Source organism: Bombus flavifrons, chromosome 3, assembly GCF_040668555.2.
Source record: "Bombus flavifrons isolate JBK064 chromosome 3, iyBomFlav1_principal, whole genome shotgun sequence".
Classification (NCBI taxonomy): Eukaryota; Metazoa; Arthropoda; class Insecta; order Hymenoptera; family Apidae; genus Bombus; species Bombus flavifrons.
In genome coordinates, this window is record NC_138444.1 from 8,479,473 (window position 1) to 8,503,706 (window position 24,234).

The 24,234-nt window shown below is 36.4% G+C and overlaps 1 protein-coding gene across 7 annotated transcripts in view; it reads left to right on the plus strand.

The window, feature by feature from the left end:
• The window catches only part of SK (small conductance calcium-activated potassium channel), a 229,694-nt gene that overhangs the window by 132,431 nt on the left and 73,029 nt on the right, over positions 1-24,234 (plus strand). Inside the window, exon 2 of one of the 7 annotated variants that reach the window (XM_069109895.1) lies at positions 882-1,824. The exons of 4 other annotated variants lie outside the window; for them this stretch is intronic. The gene's annotated coding sequence lies outside the window, so the exon portion shown is untranslated. The remainder of the gene's footprint in view (positions 1-881; positions 1,825-24,234) is intronic. 2 more of the 7 variants (XM_069109897.1, XM_069109896.1) reach the window with 2 other exon arrangements.

Consider the following 24,234-nt stretch of genomic DNA (forward strand, 5'->3'; position numbering starts at 1 on the left):
TTATTTTCAAGCCTAAACACAGAATCATCTCTATAAAATCGTATTCTGTAACAATCGAAAGAAATAAAATAAAATTCAAAATGACCTGTAGTATCTTATTGATAGCGATATTAAATTCTTTATGACTTCACGTACAAAATAATGTTGGTAGTGTACTGTCTAGGAGAGTGACTTACTTAAAGATATTTTGTTTGTGATAATTTTATTATACTATTTTAAGGATAATGTTAGGAATTCAAAATAATACTGTTTTAACCCTTTTCTTTAGTAATAAACAATATTTTATTAAACATCATCAAAATCAAGGATTATTATACAAGAATTATAAGAAATGAATTATTAAAATTGGATCATAAAAGAAAAAGATTCTTACATTATAAATTACAATATAAATCGTTCAGTAATTAATAACTCAATACTTCTTATTATCTCGATCCATTAAAGAGTAACCAGAGAAATTAACACGCGGAACAAAGCATTATTGAAAATAATCATTATTTTAATAAAACAATCTCATCTTATTAGTAATTTCCACTTTGTCTTTATTTTTAATAAAGCAGTAAGCTTACTACTAAGCATTAGGGGTGGTTTAAACAGTTTACTTTAAACAAGACATCCTGCACAAACGATGCTTAAAGTACGGTTCCTTAAACAGGACCGATAATCCTCTGAAACTTGCCAGCGACAATCGTGCGTCAAACATCGTCAAGTTCTAAACACGGTATTCCAAAGGTGCTTAAGAGCAGCGTCGTCCCTCGATGCGCAACGGTCATGTCTTCGAGAAACTTCTGTCCCTATCCCTCGAGCCCCTAGAGAGCTCGTGAAATTTCCTGAAAATTTCGTCAAAGGAGGAAATAACTCGACCAGTTAACGCGTCGTAGCCTGCAGCCGTGCGTTCACGAGGGAATCACCAGTGACATTTCAGAGGGCGAACCATCCCGAAGACCGAGAAAACGAAGACGAGGAAAAGGACGGTGCCACTCTGGGTTTCCCGCCGTCTCGTCAGGTGTGTGAAATCTCTGCGAGCGATCGCGAGGCGCGGACGCGCGCGTTATATCGTGCGGGTCGATAAAATTCTAAAATATTAACGAGTATCGGCGCGGTCGCGGGACACGTTCCACGCGAATCGAACAGTGGAATCGTGTGCACGGCTGGCATTGAGAGCCAGCGCGATAACGGAGAAGAAAAGAAGGAGAGGTGAACGCGGAGAACGGATCGATATCGCCTGGTGTCGAGAGCGATTCGCGACGCCGGACCGCAGTTAGGGAGCTGGATAAAAGTTGAAGCAGGACGAGACGATCGAAAAGTACCATCATTGAGGAGGTAAAGAATCGCGTACTTGGAGCGGAAATCGAAGATTGCCGCTCTTCATCAACCGCGACAACCACCAAGTGATTCCAACCCATTGGCCTAACATTACTGTGGAGTTGTAAAGAGGCGATAGATACATGATGAATAACGTGGTGAATATTCGCGCGCTTTTAAAGGGGACGTGAATAATCCGTAGTTCGTCTAAGATTCAAGAGGATAACGAAAGTTCCTCTGAGATTCGATGAATCAGCCGTCTTTCCAGCGTTCGATTACCGACGTGTCCCGTTCGATCGAGCGATGAACGGTGAAAACACAGCCTTAAACATGAGTGAAACAGTGAATCCTGCTGACAAACGATTACAGGCCGCGATGCAACCAACGGAACGCGGTACGTTTAGTGAAGTGCATCCTGGCAAACAAACAGAGTTACCGCGTTACAGTGCCAGCGACATCCCGGCCTCGGCGGACCTGACTTGAGGAGCCAGGCGAACAAACGTAGATGTCACTGAGAAGGTCAGTATTAGGACAGTCGAAGAATTTTTGATGAGGGGTTGCATGGATAATTATCCGTTTTATAAACAATGGGAATCGTTTTCTTTAGCAATTAAAGTCACACGCATGGACGATTTAAAAATATGTTTGCATTTCTGGAACGTACTGTTATACAGAGAAGATTATGTCTTATTAAGATTCGATTCAATTCTAATTGTAAATTAATATTTAACTAGCATCAAAAATGTTTCCAACTTATTTATTTATTTAACAAATCTACCTCACAGATTGAAAATGCGGATTCTAGAGTGTAGAACGATGTTCACCACGTTTTTTTTCACATTTAGATGCAGGTTTACCCTCACAAATATAGCAGATCGCTACAAATGCAAATGTTGCCGCGTGCAGCTTGCACGTTTCGTTTATTAGTCGCAATTTGTCCTTTTTCCCTCAACGTTTACTGGAAGAATGTAGGTCAGAGAGGAAGAAAGTCCTAGAGAACAGACGCCAAGGGCTTGATTTGTGGCCTCTGTTTGTCGCCAGATTTTGAAACTGGGTGACGAAGGGAAGAATCTTGAAGATTCTGGAAACTGTATGGTACTTGTTCTTGCAACTTGATGTTTAGCTTGAATTGCGAACCAAAAAGCGAAGATCGCTTCAGTTTCACGGAGTTACATTATTCTCGTCCGTTCGTATCTTATACGGATATTAATCTCGTAGAATGAAATGAACTTTATTTGTACCTTTCGTTGGTTTTCAGAAGTCGAAACGTAGGCGGATAGAATGGGGCAGATAAATAAACAAGACGAAGAGAATAAATTCGTAATTGACAATGTTGTTTTCACTTCTGAGAATAGCTGACGCCTGCTTTGTCTTCATACCGAGATTTATTTTCTACGTAGGCGTTTTATATCGGGTAATAGTACTTATGTAATAAGAATCTATGTAACAGGCAAATACGAAGGACTGGTAGAATCTATCTGCACTCGATGTTATGAAAGATCCCATAAGTCAAATTTAGAGCTAATTTACTTCAAATTCTTTTACTTCTATTTAGATTAGAAAATTGTACAGCAATTAACATATTGTAGTTAATTCATTATTTTCCTCTGAAACTCTGGTAAAGTATTTACACAATTCCTTCTGTGTGCATATTCGTCGGATCGTTACATCTACGAATGTAAACTGCTAAACGAATTAATTATCCCTCTAGGAATCTAAATCAATTATCCAGATCTTGAGTTAACTAACCAGACCAGCAGACTTAATACTAACAGTTATTCAATTCTGGAATCCCTGCCTATCACTTCACAAAGTCTGTAAAAAAAAATTCTTGGTTTCTTCCATATCATTAATCTTCTATTGTTTCAAACTTTCTATTCATTCTCCATTAACGACTCGACGTAACACCGGGATAATGTTGATTACCGCGTGGCAAATATTTGTCCGCCCTTCGTGCTTAACTTCTTAAGAATTCTGTGAAGGGAACGAATAATGAAACACATTCCAGAATTCGTCGAGTGAAAAATTAGAAAATGAAACGCGTTGGAAAATAAATGTTATGGAATTACATTGAGGGTCCCTGAAGTTAGGGATCGGGGCTCGGGTAATTAAATATTGGGGCGAATACTGAACAATTAACGAGATCTTTTTATATCAATTCGGAGGAGTAGGTAAAAGGTTGAAGTAATTAACCTGGCGATAGTGTGATGAATTATGACATGCTTCAACATTCTTAAAACTTCTACCTTCATTTTAAATGTACTTTCAACATCCTTAACGGATGTTTATTTTGTAAAGTTAAAGTTATAAAAGCAATTTATGTTTAAATTTAGTTCGAATGAAATGTATTTGGAAAGAATGAATAATAATGTTATTATGAAGTTTAAATTCTTTTATCGATGAAATTAAATTATTTATGAAACTTTATTCTCTCTTATTAGTAGTATAAGTAGCTTTATGTTTATTCCCATAGAAAACTTTCTGTTAAGTATTATTTAAAAGAAGCCACTTTCGCGATTTCATATTATATCAAAAAATTATACCCAAGAATTTATTAAATTTTCCAAAAGATTGATTGGGATTTATATGTAATAGCATTTTTTTCAACACCCGGTTGTTGAATCAGAAACAAAAAGCCAGACACCAGTATTCGTCGTTCGTATTTAGTTCAGTGGAAGGGAACAATTCTTAAAGAGTTATTTGCGTGACGCCAGGGAGAAATTGCAGCGAATCTCGGTTCCTCCGAGTTTTCATCTATTTACGAAACTCAAAAAGGGTTTCATTAAAAAGGATCCAGTGTCCATGGGAGAAAGAAGCGACATTCGAAATTGCAGTGCCTGTACATCACTCCGTTTTCTCTGGGACGCTGTTTACCAAACTTTTCCACTTTCCATTCCAGCTGTCCCGCGTTTTCTCTAAAAAAAAACTCGATGATTCCGAAACTCTTAGTTTCGGTGCACTCAGTAATTTTTCAAACTTCCTTATTAGGGAAATTTGACGAAGATAAAAGTGAATAAATCTCAGAGGCAAAAACTTATGTAGAATGGTACGAAAGTTTAGGAATAAGAATAATGCAAATTTTCGTTGAAAACAGTTCGACGAGATTCGGAACTCGAGCTACTCTATAAGAAATTTCGGTTTCCAGGAAGATCATTTTAAATTCCGCCGAGTACACGTGCACTCCAAATATTGATTTCGCAACGTGAACGGACTAACTGGCTCTTCTTATTTCTTTCGATAAGTAACTCCGATCATTAATTCGTTAATATCTATATATCGCTATCGCAAATCGACCAAAGTGTATCCAAATACTTCCAAACTTTAATATACAACTTCGCGAATCATCATCTATGCACGTTGACTAAATCTAGAGAATTCTCAATGAAATAACGAATCGAATAAAAACCAATTATCATCCACCAAAAAAATCATATGAATTAAATCAAACGAATCGCAAAAATATAACTAGCTTAGTTATTAATATAATAATTTTGGTTAGTAATAATTCAAAATCAACATTTGTATATTGCTACTATAACACAAATCACGTCTGACCAATACTATCCTTCTCGATTTATCAACTACATCTACCACACCTACAAATCCATCAGTAAAATAACAAATCGAACGAAGACCGATTATCATTCAACTATCAAAAAAAATTACTCCCGCATCAATCAAATCGATCGAGTTATTTGGCGCATTCGTCATATCTCTTTCTTTCTCTTTCTTTCTCTACTTTCGCTCGTTGGTCCAAGCGACAATCAAGCAGATCATCCGGAATTTTCTCCACGTTCGGCTCAACTGCGGCCGAGAGTAGACGAATTGGCTCGCAAGCGGAACGAAGAGCAATCGTTCGCGGTGCCAAAGGTTTTTGGTAATTTGCGTCGGCGTCCTACGAATGCGGCGTCCTAAGATCCCAAGTCTAGGCACGTCCGTAGCCTCGGTTAGGCTTCGCGAAACGAAGGAAGTTTCGCGCGAGCCAGTCGAGCGCAAGGCAACTGGGACGTTTTATCATTTCGCTGCGACACCGGTGCTCAAGATGCGAAAGAGGTCGCGGAAACAATGACCGCGCTTATCAGCCAGCATCTCGCTGACGATAGTTAGGGAGAAGTTCGGGAGCTTCCTTTTCCCTCTTCCCTTCCTCTCTACGACCCTTCACTGTAGGGAAAAGTCTCATCAGCATCAAAAATTGTAATAAAGACGATCGGAGATTTTCGGATAGTCGATTCATGGCGAAAAGGATAGGGAATTGATTGACGATGGAATTCGATTTGACATGGAGGTGAGTTTCATTTTGTATAAGAAAAAATTATTTGTTTGGCGAGGTTTTCGTTGATACACTCCTCCTTCACAAGTATTGGGACATTTATAAAATTCGAAAGCTTAAGTAAGTTCGGCAAATTATTATTAAAATATTAAGAACAATTATTTCATTTGAAACGTTAGACTATGAACGACTCATGTATTCAATATTATAACAATTTTATTAACTTGATGTAATAAAATAAATTCTCTTCTTGCCTATGTACATCTGTTGCGTCTTTTGATCACTATCTTCATCAATTTTATTACTCATATTATGATTTTATTTCAGTTATTTGGCTTCATGCATGCTGTAGACCACCTTATAAAACTTTTTAGTTTTTGGAATGTTCTATCTGGTTCATCTGCGATTCTCTTTATAGAATTTAGATTAAAGAAACTGTCAACGCATGCTTGAGTATAAAATTCTGATCTATTAATCATTTCTTTGATACTGGTGTCCTAATACTTAACAACAGGGAGTTTACAGTTATCCTATGTATTTATTTAGTATACGTCGAATCATAGTGATTTCATTAGTCTTCAGATTCTCATTTTATCGCGAGCCAAAGTTTAAGGAGATAAAGACTCTTGGAATCCCTGGATATTTCCACGACGTTAATATTGAGAATTTTCTCGTGTCTATATCGTACTCAAAGGTAATACTTCATCGAGCACTTCGAAGAATTAGAAAGGGGCTATCCCAAAACTTTCTTATGAGAAAACTTTCGACCGTGCAGTCGAGGCACGTAGGAGATCGCGTCACTCTCCTAGATGTTTGTCGACAACAATTAATACTCTTAAAAATTGGAAATCACATACAAATGAAGAGATTCTCAGCTCTAGTACGATATATAATACAAACATAAAAATATCTATCGGAGAAAGGGAAGATTTATAAAATCGCTATAAAGTAATTGTATCTCAGTAAACTAACACAAACAAATAAATAGATATTATCTAAATAAGAAAATAATAACTATTGCCTTCAGTCATTAATTTTCTCCTACTTTTTCCTGAAAACTTATCTGTAAATATCAACGTATCTGCATTCTTTCAACTTGTTAATCTGGATAACGTCAAAGTAGCCTCGGGATTGCTCGGTCAACTCGAGAAACTATCCCCTTGAAACGGCAGAGAACGAGCAAAACGAAGAGTGAGGGACATAGAAAGTGCAATTAAGAGTGTGATCCTTTAGCCGGCGAGCAAGAGTCCGTGGTAAATCGAGGACATCTATGGAGCATAATTCGCCGGCGAACACGTGATGAGAGCCACTTGTCGGTGCAGCAACGACTGCAGACATCGTTGGCCGTGATAGAGGCAACGAGCTGAAGAGAGAAGATAAAAAAAAAGGCGCGCACAGGCTCGCGTTTATCTTCTTATTTACTTTTTTCCCGGGGCCGATTTGCTTTCGAGGCTAACGGATTTCATTCGTATGCAGATTAGAGGCCTCGTGCTGGTACTCGCACAATATCCGCGCACAATGGCTATGCCGGGACTGGTCTTTGCCGATTGTGCGGCACGCCACCTCGTCTGGAAAAAGTTGGCGCCGGAAAAACGGCCACAAATGGTAATTCCTATTCCCATGCTGGTGTGTGCACACGCGAGAGAAGAGATTCGCATCCCCTGAAGCCAGAAAGCTCCGGGACAAGCCGCGGATTATTTCGCGCGCGTGCAACACTACCTTCTTTTCGGAGTGCGCGTTACCGTAATGCGTAATGTGTCGAGCAGAGTCTGATATTGACAAGGAAAGGAAGGGAGTGAGGTAATTTTCAAGAAGATTTTTGGTGCTGGTGGTACATTGAGAGTGAGGAGAAAGTTTAAAATTTGTGCTAGATATTAGTATATTAATAGTAACTTATAGTTATACTAAACATTTTTCACCATGTTGATAACACATATATTATATCTATCTATAATTTGGTTGTTCTTGTCAATTATAGTTCTATCTTCTAAAATCGTGGCATTCTTTTGTACTGCTCAGCCTTTAAACTTTCTTTACTCTGCCTTCGCGGTAGCTCACGAACATATTTAGACATTTAACATACAACTCGTGTTTAAATATATCTACATCAGGAGACTTGTAAAAAATTTAGATTAGGTTAAAAAATGGAAAATCATTGAGTGATTATAAACAATCTTTAAGAATCATTATTTTGAAACAGCAGACTATAAAGGTCACATATATTGAGCATTGTAAGAATAATCCTATCAATTTCATGCAACAGAGGATAATTTCTTCCTTATAAAATCATACTATGACACGAACAAAAAAAGTCATTTCTAACACAAATGATTTGTTCTATTTACGTACGGAGTTTCAGAATTTGTTTAATTCCGGCGATCTTGAACTACTCTCTTCATTTACATCTCTTTCCTACTATTTAGACGTTCTTCATTTACATATCCCTGGTGCAAACACACTTGAATCCCTCAACAAAAATTCACCAGTCACTTGTACGATATAATATATTGGAGTTGAAATAAACAATAACTCATTAAAATAAGAGCGTTGCGGATGAAATTGACAATGAAATATCTCCGTTTGTTTCGGCCCCCGTGTACTTCTTAAAAATAATAATTTATACGAATGCATATTTCGGTTTTAATTTAATTAATCGATATTCACGCAGTGGGAGTAATTAAGGATTGTTAATATGTACAAATTCTCTTTGTAAGCAATTACTCATTTTATAAGAGCTAATTGTCAAGGGATAATGAATTTAATAGAGGCGTAACGTGTTTTTTTAACACGATTTTATCCAGCTCTTTTGTCGTTGGTATTAAATTAATTCAAGGGGAGCGATGAGTGTACGAATGGGTCTTCCTGTTTAATGAGAAGAAATGGTTGGAAGTTAATGGTAAGAAAGAAAAAATTAAGGAGTTAATAAGGAGAGAAAGTTCGCGTTAATCATAACGAAATAGCTCTCCTCTGCACGCAATTCTTTGTTTTTCTTCTTCGCTATGTAATAGAAACAGATACTTTTACATTGCAATGATATACCGCCATTATTCAAAGCGACATTAAAAATTAGAAATGATGGCTGTCATTGTAACGCTGGAAACCGAATAATCTATGCTTGGCAAAATATTTATCACTGCAGTATTGTAAACTATATTATTAACTTTGCTGAATGGTAAAAATAATGCTATGAACAGAAGGAATAAACGAGATGATTCTATGTAGTTTCTATAATAATCTTTCTGTGCGCAGTTTAGAAATAATGTTCAGACATTTTTCATTTTAATCATCGTAGGAGAAATAATAGAATAATTTTTAGTAATTTTGTAATTTCTTTAAGAGTCCTCTCGTCACAGTCATTGATTGCTAATATTGAAAAATTAAAATTGAAAGTTCCGGTGTAAGTTATTAATTTCTAAAAGGCACTTCGATCTTCCATAAAAAAGAAATTAAAGAACAAAGTCTAGAACAGTAGTTAGGAACAAAAATATTTCTATTTTTATTCTCGCGACTTCTCTTAGAAAAGTTTCCCCTTACTCGTGTCGTTAAGGTTCAGTTCTCACTGCAAGTTTCTTGCTTCCCGCTCGTTACACCACTCACGGGTGGGGCTATGAAATTTAATTAATGTAGAAACGACAGAGCACGCTTTGGAAAGTGTTATCTCGAAACAGGAAAACGAGGAGCGAACTCAGAATATGCCTGATAAAGTTTACTCCCGACGAAAGAGAGATTGCTCGTCTTATCAAGACTACTGTTGCAAACAATCGACTGGCACAGTCACAAGATTACTATACTAATTAAATTTCTTCCTTTGTAGCCGAGTTACGCGTACAAGGATTACCGGCGCTCTTTTCTGCAGGAAGCAACTCGCGAAACTTCGAATCGAACCCCTTCGATGCTCCTCCCTTTAATTTCACAACGAACAAGGTAGTTTCACTTTGCTTTCGAAACAGGAACTTTCTTCGTGCCTTTATACATAATTATTTTTCCCGGTTGTTTGATTTCATTTCTAGCTTTCTTAAGTTTGATTAATTATAATCCCCTGAACTATCTCTTTTACCTTTAATTATTTCGTAATTTATTTAAGGAATGGAAAATTGGAAAAGTGTATAGACTGAAAAGGATTGAAGACGAAGTGTCGTACGACAAAATTTTATTTTATGAGTTCGAATTATCGTTTTGTATATACGTACATTGTATTCTTGCTTGTATCATTAGTTACTGAATATTCTGTAAAAACATATAAATTATATTTGTTAACCTCTGGCATCTTCTCAAGACAAGAAAACAAAGGTTTGTAAAGAAAAATTTCATTTTATATTTTGTTTGATATATACCACTAGTTATTAGACGTCCTATGGGAACCTATAATTATGTACTTACGTTACGCTCTCCATATTATATTTAACGAGATTCTGCTCACAAGCAAACGAGACAGAAATACCAGTAAAAGTTTCAAGTTGCAAAATTCAGTCCCATATTTTAACGCAATCCGCGCTAGGGAATAATTCCTGGAACTTTATTTTCTGTAACTTTATCCAGAAACCAGCCCAGGAAAAAATAACGCCATCAAATGGACAAATTTCGAAGGTAAAATTCTTGAAGCTTTTTATTACGAACGATGTTACAATTATAACAACAAATGGACAAAGACAACCGAATCCATCGAAGGTGAATCCATCTTCGAGTTCTACGAGGTTCAGTATCTCACTCTACTTACTTTGAAAGTCGCAGAAGACAAAAGCCAGTCAAAAATCTACTCCAAGGGCTTAGCAGGAAAAGCAGTAGCCACTCCTTCACAAAGACGCCCTTTGTATTTTCCCACAGTCTTCTTTCTTGGACCCTTGTCCTCTATTTGAACGACAAACACTCGTAGTCCCACGTCTGTGGGATCTGACGAGAGGTCCGCGCTAGTTCTAATGAAACTTCATACGTTGACATAGAATTGAAAAAACCATTTTCATACGTGTTGGACATAAAAATCACATTTTATATGGTGGTATATAAAATAACGACATGATAAAGAATTAGTAATTATGTTCTTCGCGCAATGAAATTGAGGATATAAAATTGAGATAAGAAATTGAATAAATAACAGCAATGAAAAATATTCGAATTTCTATGAAATAACACATTCTGTTCGGTTACATTAAGTGTCATGATATTTATGGCTGGCAGTTTGCACATACAGTTTGCTAGTAGATTCTTCCAGTAAAGATTCCTAATAAACCCATGCCTTAAGCACGAGAACAGCAGATGTTAGATCAAAGTATCTGTGTCGTATCTGTACGAGTGAGATCATCAGGCGAGAGCCTGTGAGAATTCTATGTTAACGTGGTTTCATGTGATGTCATATGTAGGATATCCGTCATACTTGGTAAGATGAATGTGCGAATGTACGTACGTAAAGTACCCTTAATCAAGTAATTCCTCTTAGGGAGTGTTCTATAGCTTTATCGAACGTTCCGTCATTCCTATCGTTGCTATTTGCTATGTTCTCAAAAACTTCTCTACAAATATTCTTTAATTAAGTAAAAGATGGTACCTGTTCAGAAAATTTCTTTTGAAAACACTCGTGTTTGCTTTTTCAGTTTATGAAGTTCCATAACTCGTTTCAGTGAAAATAGAGTGTTAAACCGAAAAATCGAATGCTCGATGTTTGATCATTTTGACGACCGCGGGGAACTCCAAGCAACAGCCTGACGAATCCCTCGGGCTATCTTGAGTTTAATTGGCCGCGGCTAGTTATTAAGACGATTTCCTGGTTTCGCGGATTACCTCGCCCCTGCAGCGCTGAATAAACTTAATTAACCAGCAGGCGGTTTGCTTGCCCGTTCGAGAAGAACTGTCTGATCAAATAATCTTTTCCAGGAACGGGATGGAAAAATCCCAAGAAAGGAACCGTCGATCTCGATATATTTGTAGGTTTGATAACATCTATCGTGAGGTATTTGCAATTTTGCTAGAACTTTCTCATTCTTACACCTATGGTGTAAGTAAACCGTACACTACAGAGAATTTTTCAATTCTTAAACTGAACTTTTTAGATTTTTGTAAATCTGAAAGTAATAGAATTAGTTACCTTTATTTCAAAACAATGTGTAAAATTGTGAAGAAATTACGTACGAGCAACATTGTGTTTGAGAGGACAATATTTCATGACGCAAGATTGGTTGATCAAAATGGATCTGTACTACTTACAATTATATCTTAAATCCTGCAGGAAATCTATTATAAGAGAAAGCTATACAGAAAACTTGTGTCCTAATATCGCTGATGTAATAGTAATTACTATCAATGTATAATCGTAATCATTAATTAAATCTTTAACAAAATAGTTGTTCACGTAGTAATTAACGATTAACGATAAGTGGAAATTTAGTAAGCAGTATTAGTTGCTTAAGTTTATACTTGGTAAGAAGCGAAATTTTTCATATGCACTAGCCTCGTTAACCTGTCTACAATAGAAAATATAGTTATAGAAAGTACGAATAAACTACGAAGCGAAGAAACAATTTTCTTGAGACAATAAGCAATAAACAGAATAATTTTCTCCGAATCAATCGTAATAAAGCATGACAATTCCGCTCTTACTAAAGTAGTTACTTGTTAAATAATAAGTTATCAAGACTTTAGAGAGAGAATGAAGTTTACAGCAGCAGTTAAAGTGGCGCGGTAAATCCAGTTACAGTAAAGCTGCATTTACTTAGAAAGCGAAAGCACTAAGATTGCGAAACGATCGTTGTGCTGAGCTATTGACGTCCGTTGTGTAATTTAAGAATGGGACAGTAGAAGGGTCGAGGAAATTGAATAAATTCGACAAGGATTGAGATAACCGGAGAAACATTCCCGGTCGGAGTTTCCGGTTGGAATTTCAATGGCGCCCGATACCGATCAGGCGAAAGTATTTCATGGAAATGGAGAGCAATGAGGAGTAAACGAAATATCGATAGGACAAACGCGATAGACGGTAAAATCTGTCTGGGTATTGTATCCAATTTTCTTTGCTGTTCGAATTCAAAGGAACGAGTTACGATATCCATCGCCTCCATCTCTTTTAATTGAGTTTTTAATTGACGGATTTTTTTCTCTTTTTTGAACACGAATGATCGTATGTGCATCATAAATAATACACACAAATATATCTACGTATAACGTATTTAACGGAAAATTGAATCGATGGCATTTGATAGAGAAAAATAGTAAAATTCCGTCAACAATTTTTCAATATTAGAGAATGAATATTTACAATCTTTTTATCTATCAATGACTAATTGTTCGATAAAGCAGCTTAGATTTTACCGATAAAGCGGATAAAAAATTGCTTTTCTACAAAATGAAAAAGTGAGGTAAGAAGTAAATGTTTTCTCTACTTTCGTCTTCATTTTTCATTTCGTCTTATTTACAAGTATGTCGCCGTATTCTGTCCCGGTAGGGAAGAAGCTCCGGGATAAATTATTCAACCGAGATTCTTATCGGCCACCACTTAAGAACGCATTATGCGGCGTCATATCCAGTCAGGCCGAGGAAAAACGGACCATTAGGAGCGTGAATCACGCGAAATATCAAGCTTGAAGAACCACACTTCTATTCATCACTGCCTTTACCTTGCAATCGGTGGTGTAACAATAACGTTTCCGTGTTGCTTGTTCGTCCGCCTCGAACGCTCGCCTCCACCGAATATTTTCTCCTCTTGAAGCGACATAAGGCAATAACAGAACGGAACAAAAGCGAGTAAATACGCATGGACGAGTTCGGAAAATAAAAAAAAGTTATGCTGAAAATCAGCAGCACGTCCTCGATGAACGTTCGTTAATTCTTTTTTCGTTTTATTCTTTCATTTTATTCTTTCCCTTTTGTTTTTGTCAACAACAGTGTGGAGGATGGTTGGTCGAGTTGTTGTTTAAATGACGAAATTACCAGATATTGAAACCGTCAAATGTATTTAAAAATAATTAATAAATATAGAGTTAACCGTAGATTGCTCGCTAAGGGTTGTTAAAATAATGTTCGCTAAAACGCTCGGTACTAATTGATTCGCTAAAGATCTCTCGAGACTGAAACTGAGTAACTGGTCGCCTTATGATCGTGTTCGTTTATTTATACTGGTCGGGGGAGTATCGGAAAATTTAAATTCGTCTTAGGTTGCACGTAGCGGCAACATTGTTTTACCCGGAGTTTATTTATTATTACATTATGTATGTCCTAACGATGTTGATACTCCGAGGCAAAACAACATGATTCAAATTGTTCTCTAACTTATGTGCCGCTACAACAGTGAAATTTACGTATGGGAGATCGATCTCATAAATTAAGTTCTTGTTGATTTGTCAGGTAAAGCACGAACACTGAGAGCGAGGTCGTGAAGCGATAGCCTTTGAACTGGCGCGTTTAATCGACTTCTGGCTCGTTTTCTCGTTTTAAACTTCTTATTGAGGGGTGGTGAGAAACGGTAAACGAAACGTTTAATCAACTCTCATTGATAAAAATATAAAGGTACAAAAATGCACAGAATACACCATAAACGCAGAAATGTATCAGATAATCAGGGTACAATATGCGTTATAATATTCGGTGAGTAAAACAAATTTCAAGTTATAGTAGCTGATGAATGTATTAGAACATTTATAGAAACACTTTTAAGAGTCATCAGATAATGAGGATTGAATACCGTGATTGAAACAAATCTGAAAATATATTTACGTAGAAGCTACGAGGCTATTTAGTGCAAGAGATTTCGCAGAGATCACAACAATATTTATACAGCAAATTATACGTAATATTAATAAGCCTCGATATTCAATAGGATTTTTATTTTGACACTTATTACAAAATAATTATTGCTTCTAACAAGTGAAGTATCACTTCCAAAAGAAAGAAGAATAATGCATTAAATAAAAAGTAATAAATTGAACAAAAAGTACCTACTTACCCTAAAATAAGTAAAGAACTGAGAGTTTTTGGGCCAGAGGATTCACGTTCTAAAGCGTCTTGCAACTGCGACCAAAAGAAATATACAAAACGTGGGAGTAATTCGCGGTTGCGAGCTGGTATTCCGCGAGAACCGCAACTTAGTCCACGAAGAAAACAAAAACGAAACGGGACTCGTAAGAGTGCGATAGCTGGAAAAGCTGGCTCGATGATTGCATCGTACTGTTCTCGGTTCGTAAGCAATATCTCGCGTCTCCGTGCCGGTGACCTAAATTCTCGTAACGGCAGACAGGAAAAAGAAGAAAGGATGGAAGATGGACAAAATGTTATACGGTTCGACGAACCGACCAATCTGGCGACTGTGGGCGTTATTAAATTGTCATTGTTTTTTCACGATAACTCGAATTCAATGTCGACGGATTTTTCTTAGCTTTTTCCGAATCCTGGTTCAACTACAAAGTCGAATATTTCTGTGCTTCAAAGTGATCGTATTTTAGATTTTTATAAAATTAGAACAAAAGTTCTAAAGCCTCTTTCACGATGTTGGCCTTATGTTTGCGTCGCTATGTAATGAGAAAGAGAAACAGAAGAAGCATAAAAAGAGAAATGGAAATGAAAGAGAGAAAAAGCTGCTTTTTGTCCTGAATCTGAAACTAGACTTTATAAGTAAGCTTTCCTAAGGTCCATGGATTAGGCGCGGTAATAATGAAGGTCAGATGGTATACCTGTATGAAAGGAGTACTTTCGAGAATTTTATGTTGCCACTATAGTCAAATGTTAATCTTTTTTAGAAAATTATGTATCGTTTTAAAGTGAATATTAAAATCAAGGAGACTAAGAACGATCCATACTACTTACAGCAAAAGGCTAACTGCTGCAGTAAAGTAAATTTATTATGAAAGAGAACCATAGAGAATGTTTCATATAATATTACTGGTATAATAATAATTATTATAAAATGTAATTATAACGGTTAGTGAAGTTCCTAGCTAAATAATGTTTCACCGAGAAAAATAATTATTCAGGAAATGAGATTTCTTGTGAGAATCGGAATTACGGCTAAATATAAATAACATAATTATTCGTATAATATCAGCATTCTTTCGTATAATATTTCGGATAAATTCCCAATCATATCTTACGCGTTCCATATGAATATTATTTACACATTTTAAAAAATTGCATTTATGAGCGGATTGAATGCGAGAAAAAAATTTAATCTTTTATTAATTTATTATATCACTAATTGTACAATAATTAAATACATTTCACACTTCGATATTATTCGCGTTATACCTTACGTTTTGAGGAATAAAACTTTGCAACAAAATGTGGGGAGGGGTGGTCAAACAAAGCATTCTATTTGGTAGGAAAATATTTTGGATAATTGAGTGATTCAAACACCACGCTATTAATTGAGCGCAACAAAATGAAAATACAGGCAGAAAATAACGAATCTTCCAATTACGAAATATATCATCGGTCAATTTCTCGATTACAAACGAATCGAACTCAAATTTCGATGTAATCAAATTTAGTCGTTCCCCGAGTTTAGTGATAAGTCATTTTTAGCATCAGCTGTTCGATTACTCGAAGATAATAATTAAAATGTAATAGCCCTTCCTGGTCGAATAAAGACTATAAATTTAATAAGCGGTAGAGGAGACAATATTCTGAAGCTTCGCTCTAAAAGGCTGTCAAAATTCAATGAACGGGAATGTTCGCGGCGTTAAAATGCAAAGAGGCCATCGGGTTATGGAATATATACATAAAATTAGATGGAGATTTCTTAATCCGCGAGAAGATATTCCGAACGTGAATCCCCGCCAGATCCTTTCGTTTATTGATGTCGACCAAACTTAAGAATTGAGCCAAAATTTCAATCGAAAGCTTCGAACGCAAAATCTTCAGGAATTTTTTATTTTTTGTTATTAACGCAGTTTTAACCTCAGTAAGGAAGTTATCCTGCAATTTTTTGCAATTTCTAACAAAGTTAAAATTTGTCCCTGTACGAAGAAAACGAATATTTATTTGATAATATTTGTATCAATATTATGCTTTTTCGAATGATGTTATTAATCTTCCACGCCATTAACATTTCACAATGTTAAATGTTGAATTCGATATTAATTGTTTGGAAATATTAGACTCCATTTATCCGAACCTGATTATTGTTATCAAAATCTTTTGCAATCGATGATAGATGTAACCATATATCAAGATTTGTTTGACTTATTATCTGTAAAATATGTTAAAATTTTTATTATTTTAATGATAAATTATGTATTATCTTTCAAATGTTATGAAATGTATTCTATATTTAATATTTTGTATGTATTCTATAGTAATTATTTTAATAACAAGTTCTGCTGTAGAAAATCCTAAAGCTGAATTTTTAAAACTAAGAAGATATAAAACCAATTAAATATTCAATTATTGTAGAATCAGTGCACCTTGCTTCTAATTATTTATTCCAGCAGAACGAAACTTGACAGATGGCGTTATTACTATTCTAATTAACAATAATTTAAAACAATAAATGTCGAACGTCAACAAGAGAGTAGCCTGTGGCACTGTATTCGGAAAATTCGACCCAAGAATCGCGATAATTCAAACGGAAAACAACTCGAGTATATCGTGCTCAGAGAAATTTCAACGCTGCAATTGTCGAGCACATATGCTTCAAAACTGTCAAGAATATTTTCCTTCGAACTTAAAAAGTCACGTCGATTGCGAAGAATTTCTTGAACGATCGGTCATCTACCATTTACATATTTCTACTTTTCTGGCCATTATTTTACTGTGGTCGCGCCAATGACTTCGTAAAACGTCACGTTCTGCTTCCATTAGCGAGATTATCCTGTCTGAGGGTGGCAAGTCGATGGTCGAAAGGTAGAGCAAAGGAGAAAATCATCGACGCTTGTGTCTATGGGTTCACGGCTTGGAACGCCGGTGTTTCTACACCTTGTTTTATGGCTTTTTTAGTAGCTACTAAGGTGACTGTTAACCGTTTGTTGCTGTAATATCGCTATAAGTATACACGCTGAATATAAATATAAGAAAGCAGAATTGAAATATGAATTTCATTAAACGCAAGATAAATATATTAAACACACTCTGCACATAAATACAATTCTACTGTAATGTTAGGAAATGTTAATGTAACTTACATGTTACTCTAATGTAATTCTAATACTACATATTTTCAGAAAATATTATCACGTTGTATTTCATAAAATCATACAGTCACACATTTATACGTTCTTTATTTTTGAGACTGATGTTACTGAAAGAAAATTTAGAATGTCAAATAGTAATACATTCGGATAATATTTGATATTTAGAATTTTTTCATTAATACAGAGATGGACGGATAGTATTGAAATATTTTGACACAGGAAATATGATTAAATTAATTATAATTGTACATATATACAGTACACATTTAATACGTAATATTTAATAATACATGGTTATGTACGTGTAATGAGAAAGTGTTTCGAAACTATCTTCGCATTTCAATTTAATTCTAGAAATGGGAATGGTAGCGATTATGAGCGACGAGGGGATTCCGACGAATTTATTGTTGATTCGCGTGGAATTCCAGACAATAGAAAGTGATAACCACCGTCTAAATCAGATTACTCTATATATGAAGCGTTGCAATTTGTCGAGACTGTACTGCATATTAAACTGGTAGAAATTTGATTTTAGTATTCCTTAAAACCCTTTGATAAATTCAGCAGTCTTAGGAAATAACTTTTTAGAACAAAATATCTTCGTATGACTATCCTCTTGGGCTTTCGATTTTTCCTGTGAATTCAAGTACGACTTCAGAAAATACAAAGAACAGTTATATTCTAGCCATAATAAAATCATCTTTAAAGAAGCTTTTAAATAAATATTCCATATTTCCATTATATGAAATCTTTTCATAAATATGTAACCCTCGCATTCAATGGCTGCCTATTTCATACAGAAAAACACAAAATATTTATCTCTTTTGTTTTTAATAAATCCATATGTGAATAAATTTTATGAATAAATGTTTCAGATTGTATGAATTTAATTTTACCAAAGGATGTTGCTCGTACAATAAATATTATTGTTATTGTTATTAAAAAATTATTCTTTTCTTTCGGAATATATTTCATTCAATTATTGCGTGATTTATTTTGAAATTTGCCTTCTTGTGAATATCGTACATCTTTTACTATGCATACCAATAACATAACGCGATAAATTCTCCGCTGCAGTGGTCGCAACAGCGATACCATAAATTTCACTCAGCCCCTATTATCTTCTCCGTGTGAAGTTAAAAAGACGGCGGAAAATCTACGAGTGGAAGCTCGAACAATCGTGGGATGCTTTAATTCCGCTAAATAACGAATTAGATTAACGGTTCCTCGAAACAGATCGAAAACGGGTTTCTCTGGAAACCTGGAATGCGTTTCCGATTCGACCGCGAAACCACGTTTGGTCCATAGTGAAGTGCGTAATTAACGAAACTCAACGAACCGCGGAACGATTAAGCGAACGAGACTAGGTTCTCGGATCGTGTGTCATGAACCAGTAGAATGAAACCACGTTCATCGACATTAATTTCAACTGTCTGTTATTTTTGATTGATTTTCATGACTGATAACTTGGTCTGGATGGAAAATATGATTAGTAACTCATTTGGTAAGACTTAAGTGTTAAAAACTAAATTATCGAATTTTAATTGGAATCTTCGATTAAGACGAAGAAACATTTTTGAATGATTTATTATAAGGTATTGATATAAAATAATATCATTGGTATGAAGATAATGAAAGTAGTTAATTGTACATAAATGTGTACTGTTAAACGATTATTAACAACCCATAATGCAACAAATTAGTAATAAATCTTCTCACGAATTTTACTTTAGTTCCGTATATCTTTAACAATCTGAACTACATTCGTGCTCAAAGGTATGCCATTATACACCTCAAACAAAACTGGATAAATAACACTGGATAAATAAAATTACATTAACACAACCCTCAAATATTTTCAACCATCAAACGATATTACCTGTACCTGATCGTCGCTACAGGATTTAAGAAAGCTTTAAACGTCGTTACGAAATTACTCGGTGAGTTCTCGAGCAAATTGCAAGCCAATCCACGCAGTTCGAAAATCCATCATTAACAAAGTTCTGTGGATAACAAACCAAAGCCCCAATAACTGCTGTTGCCGAAGAACAGAAACGGAATGGAGAATAGGCCGAATTTAATACGACTGACGAATTGACGACATTTCGATATTTGCTACTGAAGTAACAACGTTCCCCTGGACTTCGTCTTTTATTGCCTATGTACATCGAAAGTGGGACGGGAATTTCGGTCAGGGGAAGAAGTTGCGAATCTTCGCGACGAAAGTCGATAAATGACCAGCATATTTGTAGTCGCGATTGACTTAAATGTCGTTCTCGCGAAATTTACGACTTCCTTTTTGTTGGGACAAGCATTATACGTTTGGTGACTCTTAGAAGCACATAAAAGATGTTTAACTCGATCTGATAGGGTATGATGTATACCAATATTTTCAAAACTGATGTTTATTAGGGCCAACGGGTTGATCAACTTGACTGGCCTCGAACTAATTCCTCGTAGTTATTGCACAATTGAGTGTCGCCTACATTCGAATGACCACCCAATTTAACTTAATATTGGGAACGTGACTGCTATAAGTTTCCTGATCGAGACTAACTCCTGATCTCGAGATGATGTGAACTGGCTTATTTGGCTTGTTACTTGGTTGATAATTTTTCTTCTGGCTTTGACTAGAAATTGTAGTATCTTGTTGCTCTCGCCCTTTCCTCTTCCAGGTGTCATTCTCTTGGTCGAAAACCCTCAAGGTTGCTAACTAGCTTATTTCTTTAAAACAACAACAAATCGGTACCTGCATCAGACCTCAATTCTCAAATCGATCGCACAATCTTGTATGCCAAACATAGAAACGATTTAACGTTACATGATAGGCTATGAATGTCTCGTAAAAGTAACGAGGTAGGTAGCTATCAGGATATCCAAGGATGGAGGAAGAATATGAAACTCAACCAGCGAGAAAGTACGTTCGAATGACATTTCACTGTAGTCATTGTCTCCTATGTGACATGAAAGAGGTTTGGGTTGCTTGAAGAAAGAAAACTGGCTCCATTGAGAGTCATAAGGCGTGAAGCTCGCAAGGGTCAACGATAAAATATAAGGAAGGTGCTTTCGAGGGCCGCTCGAGACTTTTACTCGTCGGCGTAATTTTAAATGAATCCTTCTCGACGAACAAAGCGGTAGTCTTTCTCTGAAAAAAGATAGGAAAGAAAATATGGACGAAGTTACGACGAGAGATCGTTGGTAAAAATAAAATGTTTGTTAGGAATTTTTATGTCGGGATACCAAGCACTGCTCGGTCGAGTTGCACTGGCGTGCCTTCCTTTTAGGAATTCTACAGTAAATGCTGTGCTGTTGCTCACGATCCTGTTACCAGACGGTATCTCTGGTTTGGATTAGATTTGGTCAGGTTAACCCTTGGCTAACCCTTCCACACTATTCTAAACAACTACGCCCTTGATACCAGATAGCTACGGTGACTCACGAAAATATTCGATCACTTGCGAAAAGTGAATCCCTAGTATACTTACTGTAGTCTGATTTCAGGATTTGCTTCAGGTTTGTATATACAAACTTCTGTAAAAATTGTATATCTAATTTGTTCAAGACATTTTCTATGACGTTCAGATTAGAGGATCGAGGACACGTAATTCTTGATTCATAATATTCTGTTTATGTCTTACAAGTAGCTTATAAAAAAATTCTTTGATTACTCATTTCCTTGACAATTTAGATCAGTTATTACATCTTGTACAAATCAGTATATACGATAATACTTGTGAACGTGGTATACGTGGTACACGCAGTCATGACGCTAGATTTCATAGCACGAATAGTTGCACGGACATTTTGCATCGATACACAACAAAGGCGGTTGCTGTGCGCTCGACTCAGCAATCTGAAAACGTCGATGTGGACGATCGGATCGATTCCCCTTCCGTACCCCGTATGGTCCCCGAACGCAGCAGCTTCCTTTATTCGCGTTTGAGTGCCCGCTATAGCTCTCCACTAGGATTCGATAACGGGGAGCTGCGATCGGGGAACCGCTCGATAAGCCCCGACAACCTCGAAATACTAATTACCGGACGCGACTTAAAATCAGCCGGCGACCCTCGCGACTGATCTCGTTGCCACGTTCGGCCACGTTCCAGCTGAAATTTAATTAAGCCATTGCATTGCGGCGAATAATCGCCGATCGATCATAGAACACCCATGGAATCGTTCCCCTTCTATGCCTTGGCGATGTTTCGGACCGTGTACAGAGCGTAGTTATTTCGAATTACGTTTGTACAGTTACGTCTGATCGGTTTATTGGAACGATTAGGCGATTAATTGCAGTCCTATCGATCTACTCGTTGAAATATTTATGTTTTACGATTAAAACGAGTCACGTGAATTTTTCGTTGAAAGTTGGGATGTGTGCCGGTTGTTTGAGAAGTTCATAGGATGAAATGGAAAGAAAGGTTGTATTACCTTTTAAATGTTTTTATTTTTAATGTAATACAATTAGTACATTCGGTGTATTAGTAGACAAAGGTTCCTATTATTAATATTATTACGCTTACGAGTGAATGGAAGAGCTGGCCCGTAGCTGTTGCTTTGACCTGAATTTTCATTTAATGCAAATGTAATTTGCGGGTTCTATAGTAGTAGAATGAGCTTGATAATCTAGAATGAGACAGAACGACCAAAATAGCCAAAACTCGTGACAGTGCTACAACTTACAACCCTTAATTGTTCAATTCAAATTCCGTCTGAAATCAAAATTAATACAATGTGGATGTTGTAATGCAGAACATCTTGAGAATATAAATTATACTCTTGGAAAATACTGTGATATTTTTTTTATGAAATTAGCTTCTTAGGGTGTTTCTCCGAGTAAAATCACTCGCAAAAGTATAGCGCGCGAAGGGATGAGAGTATACATATCAGCATATGTGAGAGAAAAAGTTTTTGGAGAAATTGAACGCACCCGTTCCATTACATGGACTCGTATGGCAGCGTTATATCTGTGCACATAGTACTGTTAGCCCTCCTCATTTTTTAATATAAGATGTCTAAGACAGTTTTGCATCATGTATTAGCTTTGTGAAAAATTCATGAGACAATTTTCGCTGTAATAAATAAAAAGTCACCTTGACGGAGGCTTGATGTAGGGATTACGTGTTAAATATGGAAACTTCGAGGCTGAATATCTCGACCTCGGTACCACTAGGCTTCCTTAACTTAGCCACAGGCTCATTGTTTCCTTTTTAACGCATAGTTAAAATTTGAAGAAATTCCAGAGAGACTCGTTTTTCCGTAGAAATACCCTAAGAAGAGAAAGCGAATATAAATATTTACTGCATCAAGACTTACGAGTGAATCGACCTAAATAAAGTGCATACAAAATTCATTTCACTTGAAAGTTGCATTGATTTACTGTGTTTACGAATGTTACATATCAATCGAAATTTCGGTCACACAAAATCTTACATAAAGTCTAATCGAATATCTATACTGTGCGAAATAAACATGGAAATCATTCAGAAAATAATCAGAGATTCAATGTTCCTCAGAAACCGTATCGTGAAAAATCATAAAAACAAACGGCAATCTAAAGTTGGTGAAACAGCGGGCTCGATTTTCTCTGGAAACTCGTGAAAAAAGCTCGATATTTACTCGCATAACAGACCGACACATTGGCGAAACTTGGCGAACTAGAATGAAATCGCGTTTTCTTACGAAGTACGTAAGTTCTCAAAATTCCAGAAAATCCTGGCCTGGAATTCCCACAATGCCTCTTTTCAAGTCACGGAACGTTAAATAGCGTAACAAACTTCAACTCCATCGAGACCATGTTTTATCCGGTGATCGATAAGGTCTGGGTTACACATCCGTCGAGCGAGCCTCGCACGATTTTCACGAAGTCGCCGGTCGAAAATCGTAGAAATTGTGTTTTAAGGCGCGAACTTCCTCGGGAGGACAAGAGTTTAAGATTACCCTGGCCAATCAAGAGTTGGATTAAGGAAGATGTAGTCTCTCGGGGCGGTTTCCATGACTACCATCCCCATTTCTATATTCTCCTTTCTGTCCTTCCTCAATAACACGACCCATCTTACCTCCACCACTTCGTCTGGCACGAGGAAAGGTCATAGGGTCGGTCTGCCGCGAGATCGTTCGACTCGCGTCTTGTAATCGCGAAGTAGAATCATCCTAGTCTCGATGGCTGACTGTGCGTCACTTTGTTGCCCATTTTCTCGATGGATTGACTACTTTGCTAAACACTAGTACTCGTAGATTTCAAACAGAGAGAAAATGGAAGACACTTATTCCTTAAATGGATATCTCTAGTTGATTCGGCAAGGCAATTCAATTAGCGTGAGAATAACCCTATATAGTATGGTGTTAGAGGAAGCCTTACAGTGTTTCCTTTGAATTTCGAAACTCCGTTTCGAATAACAATGAACCAAGAAGATCAGAATTGTGCATCTCTGGACTATATTTTTACACACTGTGGCGATAAAACTGCATTTTGATCCAAAAAGAAAACGCGAATTCAGTCCACTCGTGCATCTTTGCATATCTTGACGATATATTTACATACATATGGCAAGG